This window comes from Pungitius pungitius, chromosome 5 (genome assembly GCF_949316345.1).
Source record: "Pungitius pungitius chromosome 5, fPunPun2.1, whole genome shotgun sequence".
Lineage (NCBI taxonomy): Eukaryota > Metazoa > Chordata > Actinopteri > Perciformes > Gasterosteidae > Pungitius > Pungitius pungitius.
The window spans coordinates 6,768,050-6,785,544 of record NC_084904.1 but is presented as its reverse complement, the minus strand read 5'-3'; the positions used below and the strand labels follow the sequence as shown (position 1 = coordinate 6,785,544).

The 17,495-nt window shown below is 42.4% G+C and overlaps 11 non-coding genes across 11 annotated transcripts; all 11 read right to left on the bottom strand.

Moving 5' to 3' along the window:
• Positions 1 to 730: 730 nt before the first annotated feature.
• trnal-cag (transfer RNA leucine (anticodon CAG)) lies at positions 731 to 813 on the bottom strand. Its single transcript has one exon. It is a non-coding gene; the product is annotated as a tRNA-Leu (tRNA).
• Positions 814 to 3,946: 3,133 nt separating this feature from the next.
• trnal-cag (transfer RNA leucine (anticodon CAG)) lies at positions 3,947 to 4,029 on the bottom strand. Its single transcript has one exon. It is a non-coding gene; the product is annotated as a tRNA-Leu (tRNA).
• A 1,504-nt stretch (positions 4,030 to 5,533) lies between these two features.
• Positions 5,534 to 5,616, bottom strand: trnal-cag (transfer RNA leucine (anticodon CAG)). The gene has a single exon. It is a non-coding gene; the product is annotated as a tRNA-Leu (tRNA).
• A 722-nt stretch (positions 5,617 to 6,338) lies between these two features.
• On the bottom strand, positions 6,339 to 6,421 carry trnal-cag (transfer RNA leucine (anticodon CAG)). Its single transcript has one exon. It is a non-coding gene; the product is annotated as a tRNA-Leu (tRNA).
• Positions 6,422 to 8,687: 2,266 nt separating this feature from the next.
• Positions 8,688 to 8,770, bottom strand: trnal-cag (transfer RNA leucine (anticodon CAG)). The gene has a single exon. It is a non-coding gene; the product is annotated as a tRNA-Leu (tRNA).
• A 319-nt stretch (positions 8,771 to 9,089) lies between these two features.
• On the bottom strand, positions 9,090 to 9,172 carry trnal-cag (transfer RNA leucine (anticodon CAG)). The gene has a single exon. It is a non-coding gene; the product is annotated as a tRNA-Leu (tRNA).
• A 1,843-nt stretch (positions 9,173 to 11,015) lies between these two features.
• On the bottom strand, positions 11,016 to 11,098 carry trnal-cag (transfer RNA leucine (anticodon CAG)). Its single transcript has one exon. It is a non-coding gene; the product is annotated as a tRNA-Leu (tRNA).
• Positions 11,099 to 11,820: 722 nt separating this feature from the next.
• trnal-cag (transfer RNA leucine (anticodon CAG)) lies at positions 11,821 to 11,903 on the bottom strand. The gene has a single exon. It is a non-coding gene; the product is annotated as a tRNA-Leu (tRNA).
• A 2,266-nt stretch (positions 11,904 to 14,169) lies between these two features.
• Positions 14,170 to 14,252, bottom strand: trnal-cag (transfer RNA leucine (anticodon CAG)). The gene has a single exon. It is a non-coding gene; the product is annotated as a tRNA-Leu (tRNA).
• Positions 14,253 to 16,539: 2,287 nt separating this feature from the next.
• trnal-cag (transfer RNA leucine (anticodon CAG)) lies at positions 16,540 to 16,622 on the bottom strand. Its single transcript has one exon. It is a non-coding gene; the product is annotated as a tRNA-Leu (tRNA).
• Positions 16,623 to 16,941: 319 nt separating this feature from the next.
• trnal-cag (transfer RNA leucine (anticodon CAG)) lies at positions 16,942 to 17,024 on the bottom strand. Its single transcript has one exon. It is a non-coding gene; the product is annotated as a tRNA-Leu (tRNA).
• Between the last annotated feature and the right edge of the window lie 471 nt (positions 17,025 to 17,495).

The following is a 17,495-nucleotide window of genomic DNA, read 5'->3' as shown; positions in this document are numbered from 1 at the left end:
CATCCTGACGGAAAACAAAAGAAATTAGTGAGAGTTATAGATTATATCTTTTAATGCATTCGATATAACATTACATAGCACTTTCTTGATCACAGAAAGGGTTGTACACAGCCTGATGCAGTATACTGATCGCTGCTTACTATATATGCTAACAGAAGGAAGCTTTGTTCAAATCCCACTCAAACCCCTTTTTAATGGTAAACAAAAGAGAGACTTCAAAATTGTCAAACATTTGACGAGTCTACATGATATGTTGCGGCAGTTTAACATGTAAAGCATTGGTCCGTTTACATCATCATGTCACAGGCAACTGAGCAAGAAAACCACATGTCAGAAGTGGGATTCGAACCCACGCCTCCAGGGGAGACTGCGACCTGAACGCAGCGCCTTAGACCGCTCGGCCATCCTGACGGAAAACAAAAGAAATTAGTGAGAGTTATAGATTATATCTTTTAATGCATTCGATATAACATTACATAGCACTTTCTTGATCACAGAAAGGGTTGTACACAGCCTGATGCAGTATACTGATCGCTGCTTACTATATATGCTAACAGAAGGAAGCTTTGTTCAAATCCCACTCAAACCCCTTTTTAATGGTAAACAAAAGAGAGACTTCAAAATTGTCAAACATTTGACGAGTCTACATGATATGTTGCGGCAGTTTAACATGTAAAGCATTGGTCCGTTTACATCACCATGTCACAGGCAACTGAGCAAGAAAACCACATGTCAGAAGTGGGATTCGAACCCACGCCTCCAGTGGAGACTGCGACCTGAACGCAGCGCCTTAGACCGCTCGGCCATCCTGACGGAAAACAAAAGAAATTGGTGAGAGCTATAGATCATATCTTTCAATGCATTCCATACAACACTACATCGCACTTTCTTCGTCACAGAAAGGGTTGTACACAGCCTGATGCAGTATCCTGATCGCTGCTTACTATATATGCTAACAGAAGGAAGCTTTGTTCAAATCCCACTCAAACCCCTTTTTAATGGTAAACAAAAGAGAGACTTCAAAATTGTCAAACATTTGACGAGTCTACATGATATGTTGCGGCAGTTTAACATGTAAAGCATTGCTCCGTTTACATCATCATGTCACAGGCAACTGAGCAAGAAAACCACACATCAGAAGTGGGATTCGAACCCACGCCTCCAGTGGAGACTGCGACCTGAACGCAGCGCCTTAGACCGCTCGGCCATCCTGACGGAAAACAAAAGAAATTGGTGAGAGTTATAGATCATATCTTTCAATGCATTCCATACAACACTACATAGCACTTTCTTGATCACAGAAAGGGTTGTACACAGCCTGATGCAGTATACTGATCGCTGCTTACTATATATGCTAACAGAAGGAATCTTTGTTCAAATCCCACTCAAACCCCTTTTTAATGGTAAACAAAAGAGAGACTTCAAAATTGTCAAACATTTGACGAGTCTACATGATATGTTGCGGCAGTTTAAGATGTAAAGCATTGCTCCGTTTACATCATCATGTCACAGGCAACTGAGCAAGAAAACCACATGTCAGAAGTGGGATTCGAACCCACGCCTCCAGGGGAGACTGCGACCTGAACGCAGCGCCTTAGACCGCTCGGCCATCCTGACGGAAAACAAAAGAAATTAGTGAGAGTTATAGATTATATCTTTTAATGCATTCGATATAACATTACATAGCACTTTCTTGATCACAGAAAGGGTTGTACACAGCCTGATGCAGTATACTGATCGCTGCTTACTATATATGCTAACAGAAGGAAGCTTTGTTCAAATCCCACTCAAACCCCTTTTTAATGGTAAACAAAAGAGAGACTTCAAAATTGTCAAACATTTGACGAGTCTACATGATATGTTGCGGCAGTTTAACATGTAAAGCATTGGTCCGTTTACATCATCATGTCACAGGCAACTGAGCAAGAAAACCACATGTCAGAAGTGGGATTCGAACCCACGCCTCCAGGGGAGACTGCGACCTGAACGCAGCGCCTTAGACCGCTCGGCCATCCTGACGGAAAACAAAAGAAATTAGTGAGAGTTATAGATCATATCTTTCAATGCATTCCATACAACACTACATCGCACTTTCTTCGTCACAGAAAGGGTTGTACACAGCCTGATGCAGTATACTGATCGCTGCTTACTATATATGCTAACAGAAGGAATCTTTGTTCAAATCCCACTCAAACCCCTTTTTAATGGTAAACAAAAGAGAGACTTCAAAATTGTCAAACATTTGACGAGTCTACATGATATGTTGCGGCAGTTTAAGATGTAAAGCATTGCTCCGTTTACATCATCATGTCACAGGCAACTGAGCAAGAAAACCACATGTCAGAAGTGGGATTCGAACCCACGCCTCCAGGGGAGACTGCGACCTGAACGCAGCGCCTTAGACCGCTCGGCCATCCTGACGGAAAACAAAAGAAATTAGTGAGAGTTATAGATTATATCTTTTAATGCATTCGATATAACATTACATAGCACTTTCTTGATCACAGAAAGGGTTGTACACAGCCTGATGCAGTATACTGATCGCTGCTTACTATATATGCTAACAGAAGGAAGCTTTGTTCAAATCCCACTCAAACCCCTTTTTAATGGTAAACAAAAGAGAGACTTCAAAATTGTCAAACATTTGACGAGTCTACATGATATGTTGCGGCAGTTTAACATGTAAAGCATTGGTCCGTTTACATCATCATGTCACAGGCAACTGAGCAAGAAAACCACATGTCAGAAGTGGGATTCGAACCCACGCCTCCAGGGGAGACTGCGACCTGAACGCAGCGCCTTAGACCGCTCGGCCATCCTGACGGAAAACAAAAGAAATTAGTGAGAGTTATAGATCATATCTTTCAATGCATTCCATACAACACTACATCGCACTTTCTTCGTCACAGAAAGGGTTGTACACAGCCTGATGCAGTATACTGATCGCTGCTTACTATATATGCTAACAGAAGGAATCTTTGTTCAAATCCCACTCAAACCCCTTTTTAATGGTAAACAAAAGAGAGACTTCAAAATTGTCAAACATTTGACGAGTCTACATGATATGTTGCGGCAGTTTAAGATGTAAAGCATTGCTCCGTTTACATCATCATGTCACAGGCAACTGAGCAAGAAAACCACATGTCAGAAGTGGGATTCGAACCCACGCCTCCAGGGGAGACTGCGACCTGAACGCAGCGCCTTAGACCGCTCGGCCATCCTGACGGAAAACAAAAGAAATTAGTGAGAGTTATAGATTATATCTTTTAATGCATTCGATATAACATTACATAGCACTTTCTTGATCACAGAAAGGGTTGTACACAGCCTGATGCAGTATACTGATCGCTGCTTACTATATATGCTAACAGAAGGAAGCTTTGTTCAAATCCCACTCAAACCCCTTTTTAATGGTAAACAAAAGAGAGACTTCAAAATTGTCAAACATTTGACGAGTCTACATGATATGTTGCGGCAGTTTAACATGTAAAGCATTGGTCCGTTTACATCATCATGTCACAGGCAACTGAGCAAGAAAACCACATGTCAGAAGTGGGATTCGAACCCACGCCTCCAGGGGAGACTGCGACCTGAACGCAGCGCCTTAGACCGCTCGGCCATCCTGACGGAAAACAAAAGAAATTAGTGAGAGTTATAGATTATATCTTTTAATGCATTCGATATAACATTACATAGCACTTTCTTGATCACAGAAAGGGTTGTACACAGCCTGATGCAGTATACTGATCGCTGCTTACTATATATGCTAACAGAAGGAAGCTTTGTTCAAATCCCACTCAAACCCCTTTTTAATGGTAAACAAAAGAGAGACTTCAAAATTGTCAAACATTTGACGAGTCTACATGATATGTTGCGGCAGTTTAACATGTAAAGCATTGGTCCGTTTACATCACCATGTCACAGGCAACTGAGCAAGAAAACCACATGTCAGAAGTGGGATTCGAACCCACGCCTCCAGTGGAGACTGCGACCTGAACGCAGCGCCTTAGACCGCTCGGCCATCCTGACGGAAAACAAAAGAAATTGGTGAGAGCTATAGATCATATCTTTCAATGCATTCCATACAACACTACATCGCACTTTCTTCGTCACAGAAAGGGTTGTACACAGCCTGATGCAGTATCCTGATCGCTGCTTACTATATATGCTAACAGAAGGAAGCTTTGTTCAAATCCCACTCAAACCCCTTTTTAATGGTAAACAAAAGAGAGACTTCAAAATTGTCAAACATTTGACGAGTCTACATGATATGTTGCGGCAGTTTAACATGTAAAGCATTGCTCCGTTTACATCATCATGTCACAGGCAACTGAGCAAGAAAACCACACATCAGAAGTGGGATTCGAACCCACGCCTCCAGTGGAGACTGCGACCTGAACGCAGCGCCTTAGACCGCTCGGCCATCCTGACGGAAAACAAAAGAAATTGGTGAGAGTTATAGATCATATCTTTCAATGCATTCCATACAACACTACATAGCACTTTCTTGATCACAGAAAGGGTTGTACACAGCCTGATGCAGTATACTGATCGCTGCTTACTATATATGCTAACAGAAGGAATCTTTGTTCAAATCCCACTCAAACCCCTTTTTAATGGTAAACAAAAGAGAGACTTCAAAATTGTCAAACATTTGACGAGTCTACATGATATGTTGCGGCAGTTTAAGATGTAAAGCATTGCTCCGTTTACATCATCATGTCACAGGCAACTGAGCAAGAAAACCACATGTCAGAAGTGGGATTCGAACCCACGCCTCCAGGGGAGACTGCGACCTGAACGCAGCGCCTTAGACCGCTCGGCCATCCTGACGGAAAACAAAAGAAATTAGTGAGAGTTATAGATTATATCTTTTAATGCATTCGATATAACATTACATAGCACTTTCTTGATCACAGAAAGGGTTGTACAGAGCCTGATGCAGTGTACTTGTCGCTGGTGACAATATATGCTAACAGAAGGAATCTTTGTTGAAATCCCACTCAAACCCCTTTTTAATGGTAAACAAAAGAGAGACTTCAAAATTGTCAAACATTTGACGAGTCTACATGATATGTTGTGGCAGTTTAAGATGTAAAGCATTGCTCCGTTTACATCATCATGTCACAGGCAACTGAGCAAGAAAACCACATGTCAGAAGTGGGATTCGAACCCACGCCTCCAGGGGAGACTGCGACCTGAACGCAGCGCCTTAGACCGCTCGGCCATCCTGACGGAAAACAAAAGAAACTGGTGAGAGTTATAGATCATATCTTTTAATCGCACTTTCTTCATCACAGAAAGCGTTGTACAGAGCCTGATGCAGTGTACTTGTCGCTGGTGACAATATATGCTAACAGAAGGAATCTTTGTTGAAATCCCACTCAAACCCCTTTTTAATGGTAAACAAAAGAGAGACTTCAAAATTGTCAAACATTTGACGAGTCTACATGATATGTTGCGGCAGTTTAAGATGTAAAGCATTGCTCCGTTTACATCATCATGTCACAGGCAACTGAGCAAGAAAACCACATGTCAGAAGTGGGATTCGAACCCACGCCTCCAGTGGAGACTGCGACCTGAACGCAGCGCCTTAGACCGCTCGGCCATCCTGACAGAAAACAAAAGAAATTGGTGAGAGTTATAGATCATATCTTTTAATGCATTCCATACAACACTACATCGCACTTTCTTCATCACAGAAAGGGTTGTACAGAGCCTGATGCAGTGTACTTGTCGCTGGTGACAATATATGCTAACAGAAGGAATCTTTGTTGAAATCCCACTCAAACCCCTTTTTAATGGTAAACAAAAGAGAGACTTCAAAATTGTCAAACATTTGACGAGTCTACATGATATGTTGTGGCAGTTTAACATGTAAAGCATTGCTCTGTCTACATCATCATGTCAAAGGGAACTGAGCAAGAAAACCACATGTCAGAAGTGGGTTTTCGAACCCACGCCTCCAGTGGAGACTGCGACCTGAACGCAGCGCCTTAGACCGCTCGGCCATCCTAACGGAAAACAAAAGAAATTGGTGAGAGTTATAGATCATATCTTTCAATGCATTCCATACAACACTACATCGCACTTTCTTCGTCACAGAAAGGGTTGTACACAGCCTGATGCAGTATACTGATCGCTGCTTACTATATATGCTAACAGAAGGAATCTTTGTTGAAATCCCACTCAAACCCCTTTTTAATGGTAAACAAAAGAGAGACTTCAAAATTGTCAAACATTTGACGAGTCTACATGATATGTTGCGGCAGTTTAACATGTAAAGCATTGCTCTGTCTACATCATCATGTCAAAGGGAAATGAGCAAGAAAACCACATGTCAGAAGTGGGATTCGAACCCACGCCTCCAGTGGAGACTGCGACCTGAACGCAGCGCCTTAGACCGCTCGGCCATCCTGACGGAAAACAAAAGAAATTGGTGAGAGTTATAGATCATATCTTTTAATCGCACTTTCTTCATCACAGAAAGGGTTGTACAGAGCCTGATGCAGTGTACTTGTCGCTGGTGACAATATATGCTAACAGAAGGAATCTTTGTTGAAATCCCACTCAAACCCCTTTTTAATGGTAAACAAAAGAGAGACTTCAAAATTGTCAAACATTTGACGAGTCTACATGATATGTTGCGGCAGTTTAAGATGTAAAGCATTGCTCCGTTTACATCATCATGTCACAGGCAACTGAGCAAGAAAACCACATGTCAGAAGTGGGATTCGAACCCACGCCTCCAGGGGAGACTGCGACCTGAACGCAGCGCCTTAGACCGCTCGGCCATCCTGACGGAAAACAAAAGAAACTGGTGAGAGTTATAGATCATATCTTTTAATCGCACTTTCTTCATCACAGAAAGCGTTGTACAGAGCCTGATGCAGTGTACTTGTCGCTGGTGACAATATATGCTAACAGAAGGAATCTTTGTTGAAATCCCACTCAAACCCCTTTTTAATGGTAAACAAAAAAGAGACTTCAAAATTGTCAAACATTTGACGAGTCTACATGATATGTTGCGGCAGTTTAACATGTAAAGCATTGCTCTGTCTACATCATCATGTCAAAGGGAACTGAGCAAGAAAACCACATGTCAGAAGTGGGATTCGAACCCACACCTCCAGTGGAGACTGCGACCTGAACGCAGCGCCTTAGACCGCTCGGCCATCCTAACGGAAAACAAAAGAAATTGGTGAGAGTTATAGATCATATCTTTCAATGCATTCCATACAACACTACATCGCACTTTCTTCGTCACAGAAAGGGTTGTACACAGCCTGATGCAGTATACTGATCGCTGCTTACTATATATGCTAACAGAAGGAAGCTTTGTTCAAATCCCACTCAAACCCCTTTTTAATGGTAAACAAAAGAGAGACTTCAAAATTGTCAAACATTTGACGAGTCTACATGATATGTTGCGGCAGTTTAAGATGTAAAGCATTGCTCCGTTTACATCATCATGTCACAGGCAACTGAGCAAGAAAAGCACATGTCAGAAGTGGGATTCGAACCCACGCCTCCAGGGGAGACTGCGACCTGAACGCAGCGCCTTAGACCGCTCGGCCATCCTGACGGAAAACAAAAGAAATTGGTGAGAGTTATAGATCATATCTTTTAATCGCACTTTCTTCATCACAGAAAGGGTTGTACAGAGCCTGATGCAGTGTACTTGTCGCTGGTGACAATATATGCTAACAGAAGGAATCTTTGTTGAAATCCCACTCAAACCCCTTTTTAATGGTAAACAAAAGAGAGACTTCAAAATTGTCAAACATTTGACGAGTCTACATGATATGTTGCGGCAGTTTAACATGTAAAGCATTGCTCTGTCTACATCATCATGTCAAAGGGAACTGAGCAAGAAAACCACATGTCAGAAGTGGGATTCGAACCCACACCTCCAGTGGAGACTGCGACCTGAACGCAGCGCCTTAGACCGCTCGGCCATCCTAACGGAAAACAAAAGAAATTGGTGAGAGTTATAGATCATATCTTTCAATGCATTCCATACAACACTACATCGCACTTTCTTCGTCACAGAAAGGGTTGTACACAGCCTGATGCAGTATACTGATCGCTGCTTACTATATATGCTAACAGAAGGAATCTTTGTTGAAATCCCACTCAAACCCCTTTTTAATGGTAAACAAAAGAGAGACTTCAAAATTGTCAAACATTTGACGAGTCTACATGATATGTTGCGGCAGTTTAAGATGTAAAGCATTGCTCCGTTTACATCATCATGTCACAGGCAACTGAGCAAGAAAAGCACATGTCAGAAGTGGGATTCGAACCCACGCCTCCAGGGGAGACTGCGACCTGAACGCAGCGCCTTAGACCGCTCGGCCATAATGACGGAAAACAGACGAAATTAGTGAGAGTTATAGATTATATCTTTTAATGCATTCGATATAACATTACATAGCACTTTCTTGATCACAGAAAGGGTTGTACACAGCCTGATGCAGTATACTGATCGCTGCTTACTATATATGCTAACAGAAGGAATCTTTGTTGAAATCCCACTCAAACCCCTTTTTAATGGTAAACAAAAGAGAGACTTCAAAATTGTCAAACATTTGACGAGTCTACATGATATGTTGCGGCAGTTTAAGATGTAAAGCATTGCTCCGTTTACATCATCATGTCACAGGCAACTGAGCAAGAAAACCACATGTCAGAAGTGGGATTCGAACCCACGCCTCCAGTGGAGACTGCGACCTGAACGCAGCGCCTTAGACCGCTCGGCCATCCTGACAGAAAACAAAAGAAATTGGTGAGAGTTATAGATCATATCTTTTAATGCATTCCATACAACACTACATCGCACTTTCTTCATCACAGAAAGGGTTGTACAGAGCCTGATGCAGTGTACTTGTCGCTGGTGACAATATATGCTAACAGAAGGAATCTTTGTTGAAATCCCACTCAAACCCCTTTTTAATGGTAAACAAAAGAGAGACTTCAAAATTGTCAAACATTTGACGAGTCTACATGATATGTTGCGGCAGTTTAAGATGTAAAGCATTGCTCCGTTTACATCATCATGTCACAGGCAACTGAGCAAGTAAACCACATGTCAGAAGTGGGATTCGAACCCACGCCTCCAGTGGAGACTGCGACCTGAACGCAGCGCCTTAGACCGCTCGGCCATCCTGACGGAAAACAAAAGAAATTGGTGAGAGTTATAGATCATATCTTTTAATCGCACTTTCTTCATCACAGAAAGGGTTGTACAGAGCCTGATGCAGTGTACTTGTCGCTGGTGACAATATATGCTAACAGAAGGAATCTTTGTTGAAATCCCACTCAAACCCCTTTTTAATGGTAAACAAAAGAGAGACTTCAAAATTGTCAAACATTTGACGAGTCTACATGATATGTTGCGGCAGTTTAAGATGTAAAGCATTGCTCCGTTTACATCATCATGTCACAGGCAACTGAGCAAGAAAACCACATGTCAGAAGTGGGATTCGAACCCACGCCTCCAGGGGAGACTGCGACCTGAACGCAGCGCCTTAGACCGCTCGGCCATCCTGACGGAAAACAAAAGAAACTGGTGAGAGTTATAGATCATATCTTTTAATCGCACTTTCTTCATCACAGAAAGCGTTGTACAGAGCCTGATGCAGTGTACTTGTCGCTGGTGACAATATATGCTAACAGAAGGAATCTTTGTTGAAATCCCACTCAAACCCCTTTTTAATGGTAAACAAAAGAGAGACTTCAAAATTGTCAAACATTTGACGAGTCTACATGATATGTTGCGGCAGTTTAACATGTAAAGCATTGCTCTGTCTACATCATCATGTCAAAGGGAACTGAGCAAGAAAACCACATGTCAGAAGTGGGATTCGAACCCACACCTCCAGTGGAGACTGCGACCTGAACGCAGCGCCTTAGACCGCTCGGCCATCCTAACGGAAAACAAAAGAAATTGGTGAGAGTTATAGATCATATCTTTCAATGCATTCCATACAACACTACATCGCACTTTCTTCGTCACAGAAAGGGTTGTACACAGCCTGATGCAGTATACTGATCGCTGCTTACTATATATGCTAACAGAAGGAATCTTTGTTGAAATCCCACTCAAACCCCTTTTTAATGGTAAACAAAAGAGAGACTTCAAAATTGTCAAACATTTGACGAGTCTACATGATATGTTGCGGCAGTTTAAGATGTAAAGCATTGCTCCGTTTACATCATCATGTCACAGGCAACTGAGCAAGAAAAGCACATGTCAGAAGTGGGATTCGAACCCACGCCTCCAGGGGAGACTGCGACCTGAACGCAGCGCCTTAGACCGCTCGGCCATCCTGACGGAAAACAAAAGAAATTGGTGAGAGTTATAGATCATATCTTTTAATCGCACTTTCTTCATCACAGAAAGGGTTGTACAGAGCCTGATGCAGTGTACTTGTCGCTGGTGACAATATATGCTAACAGAAGGAATCTTTGTTGAAATCCCACTCAAACCCCTTTTTAATGGTAAACAAAAGAGAGACTTCAAAATTGTCAAACATTTGACGAGTCTACATGATATGTTGCGGCAGTTTAACATGTAAAGCATTGCTCTGTCTACATCATCATGTCAAAGGGAACTGAGCAAGAAAACCACATGTCAGAAGTGGGATTCGAACCCACGCCTCCAGGGGAGACTGCGACCTGAACGCAGCGCCTTAGACCGCTCGGCCATCCTGACGGAAAACAAAAGAAACTGGTGAGAGTTATAGATCATATCTTTTAATCGCACTTTCTTCATCACAGAAAGCGTTGTACAGAGCCTGATGCAGTGTACTTGTCGCTGGTGACAATATATGCTAACAGAAGGAATCTTTGTTGAAATCCCACTCAAACCCCTTTTTAATGGTAAACAAAAGAGAGACTTCAAAATTGTCAAACATTTGACGAGTCTACATGATATGTTGCGGCAGTTTAAGATGTAAAGCATTGCTCCGTTTACATCATCATGTCACAGGCAACTGAGCAAGAAAACCACATGTCAGAAGTGGGATTCGAACCCACGCCTCCAGTGGAGACTGCGACCTGAACGCAGCGCCTTAGACCGCTCGGCCATCCTGACAGAAAACAAAAGAAATTGGTGAGAGTTATAGATCATATCTTTTAATGCATTCCATACAACACTACATCGCACTTTCTTCATCACAGAAAGGGTTGTACAGAGCCTGATGCAGTGTACTTGTCGCTGGTGACAATATATGCTAACAGAAGGAATCTTTGTTGAAATCCCACTCAAACCCCTTTTTAATGGTAAACAAAAGAGAGACTTCAAAATTGTCAAACATTTGACGAGTCTACATGATATGTTGTGGCAGTTTAACATGTAAAGCATTGCTCTGTCTACATCATCATGTCAAAGGGAACTGAGCAAGAAAACCACATGTCAGAAGTGGGTTTTCGAACCCACGCCTCCAGTGGAGACTGCGACCTGAACGCAGCGCCTTAGACCGCTCGGCCATCCTAACGGAAAACAAAAGAAATTGGTGAGAGTTATAGATCATATCTTTCAATGCATTCCATACAACACTACATCGCACTTTCTTCGTCACAGAAAGGGTTGTACACAGCCTGATGCAGTATACTGATCGCTGCTTACTATATATGCTAACAGAAGGAATCTTTGTTGAAATCCCACTCAAACCCCTTTTTAATGGTAAACAAAAGAGAGACTTCAAAATTGTCAAACATTTGACGAGTCTACATGATATGTTGCGGCAGTTTAACATGTAAAGCATTGCTCTGTCTACATCATCATGTCAAAGGGAAATGAGCAAGAAAACCACATGTCAGAAGTGGGATTCGAACCCACGCCTCCAGTGGAGACTGCGACCTGAACGCAGCGCCTTAGACCGCTCGGCCATCCTGACGGAAAACAAAAGAAATTGGTGAGAGTTATAGATCATATCTTTTAATCGCACTTTCTTCATCACAGAAAGGGTTGTACAGAGCCTGATGCAGTGTACTTGTCGCTGGTGACAATATATGCTAACAGAAGGAATCTTTGTTGAAATCCCACTCAAACCCCTTTTTAATGGTAAACAAAAGAGAGACTTCAAAATTGTCAAACATTTGACGAGTCTACATGATATGTTGCGGCAGTTTAAGATGTAAAGCATTGCTCCGTTTACATCATCATGTCACAGGCAACTGAGCAAGAAAACCACATGTCAGAAGTGGGATTCGAACCCACGCCTCCAGGGGAGACTGCGACCTGAACGCAGCGCCTTAGACCGCTCGGCCATCCTGACGGAAAACAAAAGAAACTGGTGAGAGTTATAGATCATATCTTTTAATCGCACTTTCTTCATCACAGAAAGCGTTGTACAGAGCCTGATGCAGTGTACTTGTCGCTGGTGACAATATATGCTAACAGAAGGAATCTTTGTTGAAATCCCACTCAAACCCCTTTTTAATGGTAAACAAAAGAGAGACTTCAAAATTGTCAAACATTTGACGAGTCTACATGATATGTTGCGGCAGTTTAACATGTAAAGCATTGCTCTGTCTACATCATCATGTCAAAGGGAACTGAGCAAGAAAACCACATGTCAGAAGTGGGATTCGAACCCACACCTCCAGTGGAGACTGCGACCTGAACGCAGCGCCTTAGACCGCTCGGCCATCCTAACGGAAAACAAAAGAAATTGGTGAGAGTTATAGATCATATCTTTCAATGCATTCCATACAACACTACATCGCACTTTCTTCGTCACAGAAAGGGTTGTACACAGCCTGATGCAGTATACTGATCGCTGCTTACTATATATGCTAACAGAAGGAATCTTTGTTGAAATCCCACTCAAACCCCTTTTTAATGGTAAACAAAAGAGAGACTTCAAAATTGTCAAACATTTGACGAGTCTACATGATATGTTGCGGCAGTTTAAGATGTAAAGCATTGCTCCGTTTACATCATCATGTCACAGGCAACTGAGCAAGAAAAGCACATGTCAGAAGTGGGATTCGAACCCACGCCTCCAGGGGAGACTGCGACCTGAACGCAGCGCCTTAGACCGCTCGGCCATCCTGACGGAAAACAAAAGAAATTGGTGAGAGTTATAGATCATATCTTTTAATCGCACTTTCTTCATCACAGAAAGGGTTGTACAGAGCCTGATGCAGTGTACTTGTCGCTGGTGACAATATATGCTAACAGAAGGAATCTTTGTTGAAATCCCACTCAAACCCCTTTTTAATGGTAAACAAAAGAGAGACTTCAAAATTGTCAAACATTTGACGAGTCTACATGATATGTTGCGGCAGTTTAACATGTAAAGCATTGCTCTGTCTACATCATCATGTCAAAGGGAACTGAGCAAGAAAACCACATGTCAGAAGTGGGATTCGAACCCACACCTCCAGTGGAGACTGCGACCTGAACGCAGCGCCTTAGACCGCTCGGCCATCCTAACGGAAAACAAAAGAAATTGGTGAGAGTTATAGATCATATCTTTCAATGCATTCCATACAACACTACATCGCACTTTCTTCGTCACAGAAAGGGTTGTACACAGCCTGATGCAGTATACTGATCGCTGCTTACTATATATGCTAACAGAAGGAATCTTTGTTGAAATCCCACTCAAACCCCTTTTTAATGGTAAACAAAAGAGAGACTTCAAAATTGTCAAACATTTGACGAGTCTACATGATATGTTGCGGCAGTTTAAGATGTAAAGCATTGCTCCGTTTACATCATCATGTCACAGGCAACTGAGCAAGAAAAGCACATGTCAGAAGTGGGATTCGAACCCACGCCTCCAGGGGAGACTGCGACCTGAACGCAGCGCCTTAGACCGCTCGGCCATAATGACGGAAAACAGACGAAATTAGTGAGAGTTATAGATTATATCTTTTAATGCATTCGATATAACATTACATAGCACTTTCTTGATCACAGAAAGGGTTGTACACAGCCTGATGCAGTATACTGATCGCTGCTTACTATATATGCTAACAGAAGGAATCTTTGTTGAAATCCCACTCAAACCCCTTTTTAATGGTAAACAAAAGAGAGACTTCAAAATTGTCAAACATTTGACGAGTCTACATGATATGTTGCGGCAGTTTAAGATGTAAAGCATTGCTCCGTTTACATCATCATGTCACAGGCAACTGAGCAAGAAAACCACATGTCAGAAGTGGGATTCGAACCCACGCCTCCAGTGGAGACTGCGACCTGAACGCAGCGCCTTAGACCGCTCGGCCATCCTGACAGAAAACAAAAGAAATTGGTGAGAGTTATAGATCATATCTTTTAATGCATTCCATACAACACTACATCGCACTTTCTTCATCACAGAAAGGGTTGTACAGAGCCTGATGCAGTGTACTTGTCGCTGGTGACAATATATGCTAACAGAAGGAATCTTTGTTGAAATCCCACTCAAACCCCTTTTTAATGGTAAACAAAAGAGAGACTTCAAAATTGTCAAACATTTGACGAGTCTACATGATATGTTGCGGCAGTTTAAGATGTAAAGCATTGCTCCGTTTACATCATCATGTCACAGGCAACTGAGCAAGAAAACCACATGTCAGAAGTGGGATTCGAACCCACGCCTCCAGGGGAGACTGCGACCTGAACGCAGCGCCTTAGACCGCTCGGCCATCCTGACGGAAAACAAAAGAAACTGGTGAGAGTTATAGATCATATCTTTTAATCGCACTTTCTTCATCACAGAAAGCGTTGTACAGAGCCTGATGCAGTGTACTTGTCGCTGGTGACAATATATGCTAACAGAAGGAATCTTTGTTGAAATCCCACTCAAACCCCTTTTTAATGGTAAACAAAAGAGAGACTTCAAAATTGTCAAACATTTGACGAGTCTACATGATATGTTGCGGCAGTTTAACATGTAAAGCATTGCTCTGTCTACATCATCATGTCAAAGGGAACTGAGCAAGAAAACCACATGTCAGAAGTGGGATTCGAACCCACACCTCCAGTGGAGACTGCGACCTGAACGCAGCGCCTTAGACCGCTCGGCCATCCTAACGGAAAACAAAAGAAATTGGTGAGAGTTATAGATCATATCTTTCAATGCATTCCATACAACACTACATCGCACTTTCTTCGTCACAGAAAGGGTTGTACACAGCCTGATGCAGTATACTGATCGCTGCTTACTATATATGCTAACAGAAGGAATCTTTGTTGAAATCCCACTCAAACCCCTTTTTAATGGTAAACAAAAGAGAGACTTCAAAATTGTCAAACATTTGACGAGTCTACATGATATGTTGCGGCAGTTTAAGATGTAAAGCATTGCTCCGTTTACATCATCATGTCACAGGCAACTGAGCAAGAAAAGCACATGTCAGAAGTGGGATTCGAACCCACGCCTCCAGGGGAGACTGCGACCTGAACGCAGCGCCTTAGACCGCTCGGCCATCCTGACGGAAAACAAAAGAAATTGGTGAGAGTTATAGATCATATCTTTTAATCGCACTTTCTTCATCACAGAAAGGGTTGTACAGAGCCTGATGCAGTGTACTTGTCGCTGGTGACAATATATGCTAACAGAAGGAATCTTTGTTGAAATCCCACTCAAACCCCTTTTTAATGGTAAACAAAAGAGAGACTTCAAAATTGTCAAACATTTGACGAGTCTACATGATATGTTGCGGCAGTTTAACATGTAAAGCATTGCTCTGTCTACATCATCATGTCAAAGGGAACTGAGCAAGAAAACCACATGTCAGAAGTGGGATTCGAACCCACACCTCCAGTGGAGACTGCGACCTGAACGCAGCGCCTTAGACCGCTCGGCCATCCTAACGGAAAACAAAAGAAATTGGTGAGAGTTATAGATCATATCTTTCAATGCATTCCATACAACACTACATCGCACTTTCTTCGTCACAGAAAGGGTTGTACACAGCCTGATGCAGTATACTGATCGCTGCTTACTATATATGCTAACAGAAGGAATCTTTGTTGAAATCCCACTCAAACCCCTTTTTAATGGTAAACAAAAGAGAGACTTCAAAATTGTCAAACATTTGACGAGTCTACATGATATGTTGCGGCAGTTTAAGATGTAAAGCATTGCTCCGTTTACATCATCATGTCACAGGCAACTGAGCAAGAAAAGCACATGTCAGAAGTGGGATTCGAACCCACGCCTCCAGGGGAGACTGCGACCTGAACGCAGCGCCTTAGACCGCTCGGCCATAATGACGGAAAACAGACGAAATTAGTGAGAGTTATAGATTATATCTTTTAATGCATTCGATATAACATTACATAGCACTTTCTTGATCACAGAAAGGGTTGTACACAGCCTGATGCAGTATACTGATCGCTGCTTACTATATATGCTAACAGAAGGAATCTTTGTTGAAATCCCACTCAAACCCCTTTTTAATGGTAAACAAAAGAGAGACTTCAAAATTGTCAAACATTTGACGAGTCTACATGATATGTTGCGGCAGTTTAAGATGTAAAGCATTGCTCCGTTTACATCATCATGTCACAGGCAACTGAGCAAGAAAACCACATGTCAGAAGTGGGATTCGAACCCACGCCTCCAGTGGAGACTGCGACCTGAACGCAGCGCCTTAGACCGCTCGGCCATCCTGACAGAAAACAAAAGAAATTGGTGAGAGTTATAGATCATATCTTTTAATGCATTCCATACAACACTACATCGCACTTTCTTCATCACAGAAAGGGTTGTACAGAGCCTGATGCAGTGTACTTGTCGCTGGTGACAATATATGCTAACAGAAGGAATCTTTGTTGAAATCCCACTCAAACCCCTTTTTAATGGTAAACAAAAGAGAGACTTCAAAATTGTCAAACATTTGACGAGTCTACATGATATGTTGCGGCAGTTTAAGATGTAAAGCATTGCTCCGTTTACATCATCATGTCACAGGCAACTGAGCAAGTAAACCACATGTCAGAAGTGGGATTCGAACCCACGCCTCCAGTGGAGACTGCGACCTGAACGCAGCGCCTTAGACCGCTCGGCCATCCTGACAGAAAACAAAAGAAATTGGTGAGAGTTATAGATCATATCTTTTAATGCATTCCATACAACATTACATAGCACTTTCTTGATCACAGAAAGGGTTGTACACAGCCTGATGCAGTATACTGATCGCTGCTTACTATATATGCTAACAGAAGGAATCTTTGTTGAAATCCCACTCAAACCCCTTTTTAATGGTAAACAAAAGAGAGACTTCAAAATTGTCAAACATTTGACGAGTCTACATGATATGTTGCGGCAGTTTAAGATGTAAAGCATTGCTCCGTTTACATCATCATGTCACAGGCAACTGAGCAAGAAAACCACATGTCAGAAGTGGGATTCGAACCCACGCCTCCAGGGGAGACTGCGACCTGAACGCAGCGCCTTAGACCGCTTGGCCATCCTGACGGAAAACAAAAGAAATTGGTGAGAGTTATAGATCATATCTTTTAATCGCACTTTCTTCATCACAGAAAG